Source organism: Lepidochelys kempii, chromosome 10 (assembly GCF_965140285.1).
Source record: "Lepidochelys kempii isolate rLepKem1 chromosome 10, rLepKem1.hap1, whole genome shotgun sequence".
In the NCBI taxonomy this organism is placed as follows: domain Eukaryota; kingdom Metazoa; phylum Chordata; order Testudines; family Cheloniidae; genus Lepidochelys; species Lepidochelys kempii.
In genome coordinates, this window is record NC_136389.1 from 58,724,222 (window position 1) to 58,738,109 (window position 13,888).

Genomic DNA, 13,888 nt, shown 5'->3' on the forward strand with positions numbered 1-13,888 from the left:
GTATGGAATCTAGCATTGGCTACAGTCCTACAATATTATCTGGCTCATCCTGCCTACAAAACAGGGAGCAAATGTAATTCTAATTCAAGAAATAACTGAAACACTTTAGATTGCTCTTACAAATGTACATTGAACCAGCCACTTAATGTGTCATTTTAGGTATTTCATATGAATTAGTTTAACTCAAATCAAATATTTAAAATGGCATAGTGTGATTTTAAACTTTTTGGTAATGGAACTCTGTGGTTTGCAACTCCACCTATGTATAGACTGCTGTAGAATCCAGAGGCCAAATTGACCCTTGTAAGTGGGCAAATGTTTTCTACAGTACATAAGTATACTTCATATTCACTATTTATTAGATCAGAAGCAATTCACTGTGAGATGAATAATAGAAAATGAATTAAGTGTCTGGATAGCACTGGAAATAGCCACATTTGTAGTAATTGAGTAATCTAGAAAGCTTGTCTGGCCTGCTCAGTAAGAGCCTAATTCCAAACCCATTGAACTCAATGGGCGCCTTCATATTGACTTCAGTGGGCTTTGCCTTAGGCCTTGAGTTACTCTACTGTAATATATGGTGATACCACAGAAAAAAATTCAAGGGGCATCAGTGAATTGTGAAGGCCGGTCAACCCACAACTGTCTAATGTGCATAAATGTTTTCAAAGCCCTGTCACAGGATGGCTGGCCCCTTAAGAGTTATTAGCTCAGCCACTATGTCAGATTAGCTCCCTTCTCCCCCATACCTCCCTGCCCCTTGCAAGCTGGTCCTGATCAGCTAGGTGATCAGGGCTGAGAACTCAGTTTGAAGGGAAAAAACCACAGAGCAAAATGGGCGGACTTCTATGGAAGGCCTTGAGTGAGGGTCTACAGATGACTTTAAGGGGACTCCAAGGAAACAGCCCTGACTCCCAGGCTCTATCCCAGAGCCACAGAGAGTATGTCTTCACAGCAATTAGACACCGGCAGCTAGCTGCTGCCAGCTGGCTTGGGCTAATGGGCTGTTTAATTGTGATGTAAACATTCAGGCTTTGGCTGGCAGCTGGAGCCCGAGTCAACTGGCAGGGGCCAGCTGCTTGTGTCTATTGCAGTGTAGACATACCCAGAGAAACGAAACAATAGCCCAGAGGGGCTGAGTATGTGAAGCAGCCTGGAATTCATCGCTCCATCTTAGAATGGAGAGACTTAGAGCCGAGAAGGAGGGGAGCCCAAGCAGGCAAAAAAGAACCTTTTCTGTTTTTGAAACTTTTTGTTTGAACACTTGTTTCCCCAGAAGGGGATTGAATGCAGTGACCCAGCAGAAGGCTCAACCACATGTGTGCTTCTCTCCCCTCTCTCACCCGCAGAGACTGGAAACTGGAGCAGCAATACCTGCAGTGCACACTCGGCCACCAGGGGGCGCGGCAGGGCAGGCAAGCTGCATGCTGAACCCAACAAATTATAACGTAATGTATAGGCTTTGGCATATACTCAACATACTCTGGTGTGATTCAAATTGTAGAGGATTTTGGAGTATATTTTTAGACTTGTGTATGTCCTTCAGACCACAGAATAGTTCTTTTTAAATGACCTTTATTAAAAGTGAGAAGTAAAGTGCTTATGATCTGATTCTGAGTTTCAAAGAAATTCTGCAACAAGAATATGTAGACTACATTGTAATATTAGTTTCAGTTATCCTGGGAGCACATTAGTTTCTCATATATTTGGCTTAAACATACATTTTATTTCAAGTAATTTTGTAATGAACTTGATAATCTAGTTTCCTTATCAAGTGTGTAATATTTACATAGGTAAGAACCACCTTGCAAACAGGACTCTGATTAAAAATCATTATTAAAAATAATAAAAGCGACCACCAATCTTTGGTCCCATATGACCAGAGGTAATCTTGTAGCAGCATAAGATGATATACTAAGACAATACATTTTATGTAGCGTAGTGTTACTCCATCACTTCTTTCCTATCCCTTCCAATATCATAACTTATTCTCTAGTCTAGGTAATACTTTGTTCTTGGTAGTGTCTGTGCTGCAGTTTAACCCAGGGCTCTCTACTAGGGCTTGATTTTTTTTCAGCCCTTGACCTCCACTTGTGTGCATGCGAACCTGCACGTCAATATTGCAGATACAAACACCTGCAAGCACAGCTGGTTGAAAAATGGAAAAACAATTTCACAAAAATAAATCATAGGCTTTGGAATGGGATAATTTCTTTTAAAAAATTTTGTGTTTATTTTTAACTCTGATTTTCAAAATTTGTTGTCCCTTTTCTCCTCCTTGCCTGTCTTTCAGTGATTCCAGTAAACTGAATAGTGTCAGGGTTCCCCCCCCCCATTTTTTTCTACTCTAAATTTTCAAAACTACTTCAGCTTTAGAAACGTTAGAGGTGGCAGACTTACAGCATTTCATTTTTCCTTTTGCCACTTCTTAATGTTTGGAAAGTTGGGGAGACTTTGAAAAAAATTAGAGTGGAAAGAGGAAACATTTTCAAAACTCCCCCTCCCCCCAACCAGTAATTCTGAGATTTCAGAAAACAAATACAAATGGCCTTTTTACGAGCTGAATGAAAATAACAATTTTGGCTTGTTCTCAAGTTTCCTGTTGAAAATCCAAAGTCACTGAAATACTTTTCCCCTCAATTTTATTTTTATGCAAACCCATTTATTTTTTTAGCTGAAAAACTTCAACCAGCGTGCTCTTTAAACAGACTTACAGATGGACGCAAATTTTGGAATTTTTAGTAGATGTTTGCACCTGCAAATGTTAACAAGTTTATATGTGCACTGTTTTAAAGGTGGGCGCATGCATGCGAATATTGGCTAGAGGCCCAGATATAAATCTACCCCTCAAAGAGAGAAATGCTAGTCACCAGAACAAATCTTAAGTAAAAGAGCTTCGTGTTTAGGTACTACATGGTTGCTGAGTTGATGGAACTCTCTCCTAACCTGGAGGAAGGGTACAGAGAACCTTGGCAATTTGGCCATTGCCACTACCACACCCCACTGGACCCTAGTTTTCCCCTGTATCCCTAGGTGGAGTTACAGACTAGGTTGAAAGACCCAGAAGCCACACTCCTGCCACTTAGCTGCCTCACAACTCACTCTCTCCATCCCCCTGTAGAGTGCTTGCCATTGCAGTACTTAGAAGTCATTTTGTAGGGCCTCTCTGCTTTAGGTCCTGGTGGGCAGGGGCAACACAGCAGTTCTGCTGAATTTTTGGCCTTCTACTACCATGCTGTAGGCACAGGACTTAACCCTTAGAGAAATTTGAGGTGTTGATAAATGAGTAAATTGTTATGGCCAAGTCCCTCTTGACATGAGACGCTCCAATAATCTATTTCATAACAAGCACTTCCTTTCCTTTAAAGATTTTATTAAGGTTCCCAATAGGACAATAAGGGCCAGTCAGCCTAACTACAAGCTCTCTGGAATGGCTCAAGAGTATTCCACTTGAGAGTTTACCATTTAAGTTCATTTTATTGAATTTTGGCTCCTGCCCCACCAATTCCATTATCTGACAGCCAACATGGTAATGGAAGATCCCTATTTTCCCCAGCATATTAAGATGACTCATTTTGGGTTAGTCAAAAATCCTTCAAAAACGGTGATGCTTTTCCATAAGGCAACTTTTTTGCTGGAGCTTTTAAATGATAATGAACATAACCAATAGTACAGCATAGGATGTGAGGTGGTTAAAATGAATTAGTATTAAAAATCTAGCTTGCTTGGGATAGTCATATGAGATACACAATCCTTGTCATGCTACTCCCTGGAGGCAGTATTCATACAGGATTGCAGCAGCAGAAAGTAAAAGTCTCTTACAAACAATATAATTAAGAACGCTAGAGACCTGATAAATAGATATATACATAGTTCTCCTGCTCAGGTCCCCTTATCACTACAGTTGAGTTAACCACAATCTTTTGATACTGCGGTATGCAGGAACTTTTTCCCAAATACAAATAACTTTTACTTTTTTACTTCTTAAAGTTAAAGGACCTGATTCTGATTTGATTCACAAGACTATAAATGTGGAGTAACTCAATGAATCCTTTGGTATAAACAAGAATCTGAATCTGTCCCCAAAACTTTGTACAATGAGTTTGCTGGTTTCTGTTTAGTAGGCATACATTCAAATCACAAAAACCTACCACCACTGTCCGCACTCATTGGCAGCCTGATTAGCAGTCTAAGCAGAGAGGTCAAGGATTGAATGAGCTGTGTGGACCATCTTCTTTGTCCCAGCCCTTTTGGTCAGAGTTGTGGCACGTTGGGACACTGTGGAGAAGCTCATTATTTATTTGTATCACAGAAGTGCCTTGGGGCCTTGATAGGGTCCAGAGAGCTATTGTGCTAGGCACTGTACAATCGTAGAACAAAAAAATGGTCCTTATCTCTCAGAGTTTACAATCTAATTTCATCCTCCTGCTCTGTGGAGAGAGGACTTTACTGTCCAGAACTAAGCTCTGGCACCTTTCACATGTATTAAATTCATAACATTTAGAAAGGACAATGTTAGCCTTTATACCTAAATTGCTGCTGCCTACTTGAGCTGCCCTCTGTTGGAGAATGAACAAGCAGCAGGGATCAATAAATAATTTGCTTGTAAATTAAAATGTTAACAAGCAGTTGCCACTTGAAAATGTACAAATTAAGATGTCAAAATAGGCAAAAAGTTTAGTAAAAAAAATATGGACATGGCCTTTGTATTTCAAGGTGAAGAACTGTGCTGAATAGTTTGAAAAATAAATCTGACCTTGTCATATTCTGCACATTTACAAAGCACATTTCCCACTCAGAATTAAAATATTGTATTTCTCTAGCATTTAGTCACCTATTTCTGACTGCAAGAAATAATATAACAAGTAATGGTGAGGAACAGCAACATGCCTTACAAGTTAAATTTAAAAATAATAATAATAATAAGAGCTTTGTAAGAACATCCTGGGGACAGCATGGGATTGATAATAATTTACCAATGTAATCGGTCATATAATTGTTTGAAAAAATTCCAGGGATTCTTACAGTACTAAAGAAAGCCAGACGCCTTGAAGCACTGCTGCCTTTCCCCAAGCTTTGCCAGTGAAATGTTTGTCAGAGTCCTTAGCAACTTTTATTCACCTTTCCTAGGAGTGTTAAACCAAACCCACACTCAACAGAGGAATCATGTGACTGGGGTATCTGCTCACAGTCATTTCCTGCTGTTTCACTGCTGCAGTGAAGATTGTTATATTTGCTGTAAAGAGAGTGAAATGACATCTATCAAGGTTCTTATAAAGCCCCCATTACTGTAGTACTTGAGCACCTCACAATCTTTACAGGTTTCAGAGGAGCAGCCGTGTGAGTCTGTATCTGCAAAAAGAAAAGGAGGACTTGTGGCACCTTAGAGACTAACCAATTTATTTGAGCATAAGCTTTCGTAAGCTACAGCTCACTGGCATGCATCCGATGAAGTGAGCTCACTTCACTTATGCTCAAATAAATTTGTTAGTCTCTAAAGTGCCACAAGTACTCCTTTTCTTTTCACAATCTTTAATGTATTTACCCTCACCACACCGCTGTCAGGGTTAGAAATACTGTCATAGAATCATAGAATCATAGAATATCAGGGTTGGAAGGGACCCCAGAAGGTCATCTAGTCCAACCCCCTGCTCAAAGCAGGACCAATTCCCAGTTAAATCATCCCAGCCAGGGCTTTGTCAAGCCTGACCTTAAAAACCTCTAAGGAAGGAGATTCTACCACCTCCCTAGGTAACGCATTCCAGTGTTTCACCACCCTCTTAGTGAAAAAGTTTTTCCTAATATCCAATCTAAACCTCCCCCACTGCAACTTGAGACCATTACTCCTCGTTCTGTCATCTGCTACCATTGAGAACAGTCTAGAGCCATCCTCTTTGGAACCCCCTTTCAGGTAGTTGAAAGCAGCTATCAAATCCCCCCTCATTCTTCTCTTCTGCAGGCTAAACAATCCCAGCTCCCTCAGCCTCTTCTCATAACTCATGTGTTCCAGTCCCCTAATCATTTTTGTTGCCCTTCGCTGGACTCTCTCCAATTTATCCACATCCTTCTTGAAGTGTGGGGCCCAAAACTGGACACAGTACTCCAGATGAGGCCTCACCAATGTCGAATAGAGGGGAACGATCACGTCCCTCGATCTGCTCGCTATGCCCCTACTTATACATCCCAAAATGCCATTGGCCTTCTTGGCAACAAGGGCACACTGCTGACTCATATCCAGCTTCTCGTCCACTGTCACCCCTAGGTCCTTTTCCGCAGAACTGCTGCCTAGCCATTCGGTCCCTAGTCTGTAGCTGTGCATTGGGTTCTTCCGTCCTAAGTGCAGGACCCTGCACTTATCCTTATTGAACCTCATCAGATTCCTTTTGGCCCAATCTTCCAATTGGTCTAGGTCCTTCTGTATCCTATCCCTCCCCTCCAGCGTATCTACCACTCCTCCCAGTTTAGTATCATCCACAAATTTGCTGAGAGTGCAATCCACACCATCCTCCAGATCATTTATGAAGATATTGAATAAAACCGGCCCCAGGACCGACCCTTGGGGCACTCCACTTGATACCGGCTGCCAACTAGACATGGAGCCATTGATCACTACCCGTTGAGCCCGACAATTTAGCCAGCTTTCTACCCACCTTATAGTGCATTCATCCAGCCCATACTTCCTTAACTTGCTGACAAGAATACTATGGGAGACCGTGTCAAAAGCTTTGCTAAAGTCAAGAAACAATACATCCACTGCTTTCCCTTCATCCACAGAACCAGTAATCTCATCATAAAAGGCGATTAGATTAGTCAGGCATGACCTTCCCTTGGTGAATCCATGCTGGCTGTTCCTGATCACTTTCCTCTCATGCAAGTGCTTCAGGATTGATTCTTTGAGGACCTGCTCCATGATTTTTCCAGGGACTGAGGTGAGGCTGACTGGCCTGTAGTTCCCAGGATCTTCCTTCTTCCCTTTTTTAAAGATTGGCACTACATTAGCCTTTTTCCAGTCATCCGGGACTTCCCCGGTTCGCCACGAGTTTTCAAAGATAATGGCCAGTGGCTCTGCAATCACAGCCGCCAATTCCTTCAGCACTCTCGGATGCAACTCGTCCGGCCCCATGGACTTGTGCACGTCCAGCTTTTCTAAATAGTCCCTAACCGCCTCTATCTCCACAGAGGGCTGGCCATCTCTTCCGCATTTTGTGATGCCCAGCGCAGCAGTCTGGGAGCTGACCTTGTTAGTGAAAACAGAGGCAAAAAAAGCATTGAGTACATTAGCTTTTTCCACATCCTCTGTCACTAGGTTGCCTCCCTCATTCAGTAAGGGGCCCACACATTCCTTGGCTTTCTTCTTGTTGCCAACATACCTGAAGAAACCCTTCTTGTTACTCTTGACATCTCTGGCTAGCTGCAGCTCCAGGTGCGATTTGGCCCTCCTGATATCATTCCTACATGCCCGAGCAATATTTTTATACTCTTCCCTGGTCATATGTCCAACCTTCCACTTCTTGTAAGCTTCTTTTTTATGTTTAAGATCCGCTAGGATTTCACCATTAAGCCAAGCTGGTCGCCTGCCATATTTACTATTCTTTCGACTCATCGGGATGGTTTGTCCCTGTAACCTCAACAGGGATTCCTTGAAATACAGCCAGCTCTCTTGGACTCCTTTCCCCTTCAAGTTAGTCCCCCAGGGGATCCTGGCCATCCGTTCCCTGAGGGAGTCAAAGTCTGCTTTCCTGAAGTCCAGGGTCCGTATCCTGCTGCTTACCTTTCTTCCCTGCGTCAGGATCCTGAACTCAACCAACTCATGGTCACTGCCTCCCAGATTCCCATCCACTTTTGCTTCCCCCACTAATTCTACCCGGTTTGTGAGCAGCAGGTCAAGAAAAGCGCCCCCCCTAGTTGGCTCCTCTAGCACTTGCGCCAGGAAATTGTCCCCTACGCTTTCCAAAAACTTCCTGGATTGTCTATGCACCGCTGTATTGCTCTCCCAGCAGATATCAGGAAAATTAAAGTCACCCATGAGAATCAGGGCATGCGATCTAGTAGCTTCCGTGAGCTGCCGGAAGAAAGCCTCATCCACCTCATCCCCCTGGTCCGGTGGTCTATAGCAGACTCCCACCACTACATCACTCTTGTTGCACACACTTCTAAACTTAATCCAGAGACACTCAGGTTTTTCTGCAGTTTCATACCGGAGCTCTGAGCAGTCATACTGCTCCCTTACATACAGTGCTACTCCCCCACCTTTTCTGCCCTGCCTGTCCTTCCTGAACAGTTTATAACCATCCATGACAGTACTCCAGTCATGTGAGTTATCCCACCAAGTCTCTGTTATTCCGATCACGTCATAGTTCCTTGACATCACCAGGACCTCCAGTTCTCCCTGCTTGTTTCCAAGGCTTTGTGCATTTGTATATAAGCACTTGAGATAACCTGTTGATCGCCCCTCATTGCCAGTATGAGGCAGGAGCCCTCCCCTCACAGACATTGCTGCCTGTGCTTCCTCCCGGTATCCCGCTTTCCCACTTACCTCAGGGCTTTGGTCTCCTTCCCCCGGTGAACCTAGTTTAAAGCCCTCCTCACTAGGTTAGCCAGCCTGCTGGCAAAGATGCTCTTTCCTCTCTTTTTAAGATGGAGCCCGTCTCTGCCCAGCACTCCTCCTTCATGGAACACCATCCCATGGTCAAAGAAACCAAAGCCTTCTCTCCGACACCACCTGCGTAGCCATTCGTTGACTTCCACGATTCGACGCTCCCTACCTAGGCCTTTTCCTTCCACGGGGAGGATGGACGAGAACACCACTTGCGCCTCCAACTCCTTTATTCTTCTTCCTAGAGCCACATAGTCCGCAGTGATCCGCTCAAGGTCATTCTTGGCAGTATCATTGGTGCCCACGTGGAGAAGCAGGAAGGGGTAGCGATCCGAGGTCATGAAGTTACTGAATGAAGTTACTGAAACTGATGTGAGTGTTGCTTGCAGAAAGATTGCAGGATCAGATCCTCAGGGTACTGCTAACTACTAAAGTGCTGCACTTCTCTGGAAGCTGCAGTACATAATGTATTGCTATCCCAGCAGTCAGATGCCAGATGCATGAAAAGAGGGCAATGGCAGTGCAGTCTAAAGTTAGCCACCAACACTTGGACGTGAAAAGGTCCAAGGGAACACCATGCACATTTCATGACTAAGTAACAGAAATAAATACCATACGGAACAAATTGCTAAAAACAGGAATGTAGAAAATAAAGAAGAGTTGGCCAAATGAACGCACCTGAGACCTGCAAAATAGCTCGAGGAGAAATTATATTAGTGTCTTAATAAAAGCAAAAGCTTAGCATGATTGTACAGATGTTACGTGTGTTTGTGTTAGTGATCATTCATTGGACATTTTTAAACATCACTCTCTAAGCCACAGTAACATTTTAAAAATTATGAAATGGGCTTAGTCACTTCTAACACTTCACTTCTAAGTAAGTGTTTTATGGTAATGGGATAAAGTTTCTAAAGCTGGGAAGATTTTTTGTTTTGTTTTTGTTCTTTTAATACAGTGTTACTCTAAAAAGTGACTGAAAAATGGCATCTTGGGGTCTGTGTTTAGCTCTCTCTAATGTGCATGTCAAATCACCTCAGACTACAGGCAAAAGGGTGCTTTTTCTAACTGACAATATCACAGGCTTGTCTGGGATCTGAAAGTCAACCTGGGTTCTTAGTGGCTCATGCATCATACCCATAAATAAAAATTCTTCAATCAGAACTTAGTTAACAAACTAATAAATTTTTCCAAATTAAGGTTGATTTTGTGTAAATAGAATACCCAACCCCCTCAGATTTTGCATGTTCTAAACTTCAAATTAAACTTTCATAAATCCTATTCCTAATACACCACAAATCATAACATTTGGGCCTCTTGAAAAAGCACTGGTCTCACCTGTGTCCCAAAAGCTCATGATTCTGTTGGGACTCATCCAAATTCCTTGAAGCTGTAATCTCTATCATGTCAGGCTCCTGTATGTAACACATCTAATAAACAAAAAGGCAAAGGAATGTGGTTGCTAGAGAAGTTGTTGGAAGCCCAGTTGATTAACTTGCTGAGATTTAGCTTGAAAATCACTTTTTTTTTTTTTTTTTTCATTTGGCTTCATGAAATGAAAAGGTTGCTAATGGGAGCATGTGCTCAAGGGAATAGAAAGACCAGTGGCACACAGTCAAGACAGGAGCTGCTGAGAGACAGAAGAAATCTTGCTGAGAGAGACAGAAGGGCCTGCTGCTGGTTGTGCTGTAAAACAGATAAAAGACTTGGAACAAGAAAAGGGTACAAATACTCTTGCTGGCAGGGTAAATATTTTAGGTGGAGTTTTTCTTTCTTCCTTCTGTCTTTGTTTGAAAGCTGTTCTGTTCAACCGCAAAAGTTTCTCAGATTTCAAAGAACCCATTGTGATGTGAGGCAGAGATCCTAAAACCCCAGCTGCTGGTTCTACAGCTTGATTATTTTGTACCTTTTTGTTGTGGAGTAGGTTGGAATGTGTGTGGTTTGCATTTTACATTTTATTTAGCCACCGTGTTTTTACTGATTCAGATGCCTTTGAGGTGCATGCAGTGTTTGGTTTGATCGCTTTACAACAATGTACATGGCCTGTGACTTTGGATTGTCTACTATTAAAAACTACTACTTCATGTACAGCCAGTAGTTGTTAGGAATACGTGCCTCTAAGCAGAGGTTTGTGCAGCAGCTCCTCTCTCTCTCTCTCCAAGACTTCATGGAGCAGCTTGTGTGCTTACTCCATCCAGTTTGTTGTAATTAGGTCGTGGGACTAGGCAGCAGTCACACTCCGAGGACTTCCTTTCCTTGTGATTATTTTGATATCCAAGGGGAAAGTAATTATTTTCCTTATTCTCCTGATGGTTCCCCTTCCATGCCACCCTCTCCAAAAAACCACATGTGCCTGATTTTGCTCCCTTCTTTGCAGGGAGGTTAACACCAGGACCATGAACATTAGATGCAGACAGGGAGACAAGGTGGGTGAGGTAATATCTTTTATTGGAGCAATGTCTATTGGTGGAAGGTACAGGCTTTCAAGCTACATGGAGTCTTCTTCAGGTCTGTGGGACCGACATGGCTACAACAACACTGCAAACATATGGGGATTTAGACATTTAAGGTGAAATCCTCACCTCCTTGAAGCCAATGTGAAAGCTCCCGCTGACATCAGTGAGGTGAGGATTTCATCCTTTGGTGGCAGGAGGCATACGTTAAACAAGTTCCCTGCAATGCTTAGTCAGCACTAACCTGTATTTTGACCACTTTTTTGACACCAGCCTCCAGGATGGTGTCACCTGTGGTGTATGCGTGATAGGGAGGCAATGATATTATGATTTTGTTTTCTGTCATGCAAATTAAATGTCTGGGATCTCCCTGCCAGTTGTTGGGTATTGGAGTGGGGTTTGTAATGCTGCAGTTAACTCAAGATGGTTGTCATTGTGTACGCTCGCTCTCTCTGCCCCTCCCTTCACCCCTATGAAGACGTTAAATTCATTCTTTCTTAGGTGTTTTTCCTTACTCTGAAATAAGTCATCCAGTTTGAAAATGCAAGTTTTTGCTTGAGTATTGGAAAATATAATATCCACCAATCCTAGGCCTTGGGAGAGTTTTATCACTGAGTATAATTTGCAATTTTACCCCATTCAAGAGAACATCCGATAAAACAAATAGCTATTTAAGTTAGCAATATTTTGCTGCCAAACTTAGGCATCTGTAGCTGCATGTTAGTTATTTGAGGTTAGTTACATCTATTGAATTCTGGTCAAGTTTGTTCCTGATCTCTGTATTCAAGTGTAGTGTTCTTGAGTTTCAGTGTGGTGTAAGCTCTGTTACTTTCTCATTGACAATCCTGTTGACATGACTGCAAAGTTGAAATGACTGGAGTACAGACTACTTTTTGAGGATGCTGAAAGTATTCCTCATGTATTACATTATTATTAAGTGCTGTTAGTGAGCACATTAAAATATGCAACATCATTCACACAAGACTCAAAAGCTCAACTTTTAATAAGTTATATTTCTTTGTGTTGACTAGTGATGTATCAAAACAGGTACCTGAATTAGAAAGTACTTATTTCGGAAAGGTTTGAATTCACCTCTGATACCAGATTTTAATTTCATGAGTCAAACATGATGCTCGTGGTGGAGAAGGGAAGAATGGCCGTGACTAAGTGTTGTGACAACACACCTCTTTTGTCATGTCAGGGTCCAGCGTTTCTCCCTCTGGTGTTGGGGGGAGGAGCCTGGGGTAAATCAGACCCACTGCAGAGGTTTAATACTTCAATATTGATAGGATAGGCCTTGGGGTTTTCACCCAAGGGCATCGTTAAACAAACAAACAAAAATACATTTCCTAACTCGCACTGGAAATCTGCCTCCTCTTATGCAGTTGCCAGCAACCCTCTCTAACCCACTGTGGGCCTAGCTACACTGGGAATCAAGATCCCCTCCTCAAACAGAAATAAACACAAGATTTCCCCTTATAGGGAAAAACTGCTTTTTTCCTAGGAGAAGCCTTTCCCGCTCGCTGTACACAACCCTTCCGCAGCTGGCTTCTCCACCCTCCTCCCTCACAAGAAGAGGTTTTTAAAGATCTCAGGCTGCCCTTAATTAGATTCAGGTGCCCATAACTATTTTCCTTATTTCCTTAGAGGTAACCTCTAAGTTCATAGGAATAGTTAAAGCCCTTTTTCTAAGGGCTTGTCTACACTTGAAATGCTACAGTGGCACAGCTGCTGTTCTTCAGTGTAGACCAGTGGTTCTCAATCTGTGGGTTGGGACCTCAAAGTGGGTCATGACCGCATTTTAATGGGATCACCAGGGCTGGCATTAGACTTGCTGGGGCCCAGGATCCAAGCCCTACTACCCGGGGCTGAAGCCAACGTCCGAGGGCTCCAGCCCTGGGCATTGGGGCTCAGGTTACAGGCCTCCCCCCCACCTGGGACGGAAGCCCTTCGGCTTTGGCTTCAGCCCCCCTACCCGAGGCAGTGGGACTTGGGCAGGCTAAGGCTTCAATCCCCGCTCCTGTGGTCATGTAGTAATTTTTATTGTCAGAAGGGGGTCGCCGTGCAATGAAGTTTGAGAACCCCTGGAGTAAACACTACCTATGCTGAGGGAGGGGTTCACCTGTCAGTGTAGGTAATCCACCTCCCTAAGAGGTGGAAGCTAAGTCGCTGGAAGAATTCTTCCATTGATCTAGCACTGTCTAAATTGGGACTTAAGATGGTTTAACTATACCGCTCAGGATTTTTCACACCCCTGACCAACGTAATTAAACCAACCTAATTTTCTAGGGTAGACTAGGCCTGAGACTGATATACCTGCCCTTACCCACCCTTCCAGTACTGTCAGGTCACAGTTGCTTTTCACCACTATCTATTTATGCCACGTTCCACAGACAATGTTATTTTCCTGAAGTGAGCAAACATTTATTATGTCTGCTTGTGGCTGGCCTTCATGTCTTGGTTTGTTTTGCCAACATTTGTGGATTTTCTGTTCAGCACATTGTCTCATTGCTTCTATAATATTTGACAGAGATTCCTGAAATTCAAATTGCTTGCAAGCTCCCTAACTCTTGCTGACATCGTGCCTAAAATGCGGATCATCATCTTAGCATCTACTTGCTTTTTTACAGCCCCTTTTTTCACTTCTGATAGGTTTAGGATATGATGCTGTGGGACACTTGTCCCTGTAATATAAAACATAGGTTGAGAAGAAGCTGCTCAGAACTTTCCATACTTTTCTTTCCTTATTTTTAATGATTAGATCTATGACTTTGTAGTTGTACAACTTTTATGTTTCCTACCTGTCTAGATAGAGCCTCATACTGTGCCCATCAAGATCGTA

The 13,888-nt window shown here is 42.8% G+C and overlaps 1 long non-coding RNA gene across 1 annotated transcript; it reads left to right on the forward strand.

Annotated features, from left to right (window-relative positions):
• The first annotated feature begins 1,118 nt into the window (after positions 1–1,118).
• On the forward strand, positions 1,119–11,019 carry LOC140894899 (uncharacterized). The gene is made up of 3 exons (XR_012153987.1): positions 1,119–1,448; positions 8,842–8,968; positions 10,971–11,019. It is a non-coding gene; the product is annotated as an uncharacterized LOC140894899 (long non-coding RNA).
• Positions 11,020–13,888: the final 2,869 nt, after the last annotated feature.